The sequence below is a fragment of the Lepus europaeus genome, chromosome 10, assembly GCF_033115175.1.
Source record: "Lepus europaeus isolate LE1 chromosome 10, mLepTim1.pri, whole genome shotgun sequence".
Taxonomy (NCBI): Eukaryota; Metazoa; Chordata; class Mammalia; order Lagomorpha; family Leporidae; genus Lepus; species Lepus europaeus.
In genome coordinates this window covers 7659265-7660712 of record NC_084836.1, presented here as the reverse complement: position 1 = coordinate 7660712, position 1448 = coordinate 7659265, and positions in this window count along the sequence as shown.

Here is a 1448-nt window from a genome sequence, read left to right as displayed (position 1 = left end):
GTCGCTTTTCCAGGCCCCCAAAGGAAGGCCTAGGAAGTGGTGAGCAAATTGGAACCAGGTCCCCCATAACCTTGTGTCATTTCACAAGATGAAGGGCCGGGGCTGGCACCGTGGCACAGTGGGTTAAGTCACTGCCTGCGACACCGGCATCCCACTGCTGCTCCACTTCCGATCCAGCTCCCTGCTAATGCACCTGGGAAAGCAGTGGAAGATGGCCCAAGTCCTTGGACCCTGCCACCCATGTGGGAGACCTGGATGGAGTTCCAGGCTCCTGGCTTCAGACCGGCCCAGCCCCGGCTGTTTCAGCCATTTGGGGAGTGAACCAGCAGGTGGAAGAGCTCAGATCTCTTTTTAGTCCCTCCGTCTCCTCAGGTATCTCTGCCTTTCAAATAAATAAATCTTGAAACGGGGATAGGGGGGTGGGGTGGAGAAGGGCAACGGTGACCGTGATACAGGCCAGGAGCTCCAAAACACCGCCAGCCTGCAGGCTCTCCTGGTCTCTCCTTTCTGGGAAAGCAATTTCCTTATTGAGAAGTAAGGGGGGTGGACTGTGCCATGAGAGAAATGTGAACCTCCGGTTGCTATGATCTGAAAATATTTTGAATGCGGGGAATCAAATTGTACAGCAGTGCATGAACAAAATAATGTGTTAATGACTAAGAAGATTGTATTTAATCCAGAGAGAAACGTCAAAGTTGCTGGTCTGTGAGTGTGTGTGTGTGTGGCTTTCTTCCTGGTGCTCAAACATATATTTTGCATCACTAACACAGTAATCAGGCTCCTGGCATCCTCTGGTGCCCACACGCACACACACACACACACACAAAACCACTTCCAATTAAAATGGGGTGAAATTTGCCGGTGCTGCCGCCACCCTTTCTGGGCTTGGGTGGCTATCATAGCTGCAAAGGATATGCATAAATCCCATATATTCACATATATAGGGAATCTTTATGGTGAATGCGTGGGGCTGACAGCCCCTGGGGGGCCTCTGATCTTGGAACTGGGACGGTGGGAGGGCGGGGAGCCGGGGATTTGGTGAGCATTTGGTTGAGCACCTCAGCCGGCCCCTCCGTGGCCCTCACAGTCCCGACCAACAGCCTCTCCACGGAGGGCGGGTCAGATCTGCGACCCCAGAACGCGCGAGGCGGCCGCCACCTCCGTGGAACACGAACGCCCACCTGCGAGTGGCGGGGCCTGGCTCTCACCGAAGGGCCGGGGTGGGGGGCGGGCGTACGGGGGTCTCACGACCCCGCTCCCTCCGGCTCCTCTCCACCCTGGGGCGCCCAGTCCGGGGAGCGGCGGGCGTGGCGGCGCCTCCCCGCCCGACGGCCGCGCCCGCGCTCGGGCCCCGCGGATTGGCCTGCGCGTGGCTCCGGGGCGGGACGGGGCCGCCCCCGCGGCCAGGTGAGCCGCCCCGCCCTCCGCGGCGCCAGGTGCGGCGGGGC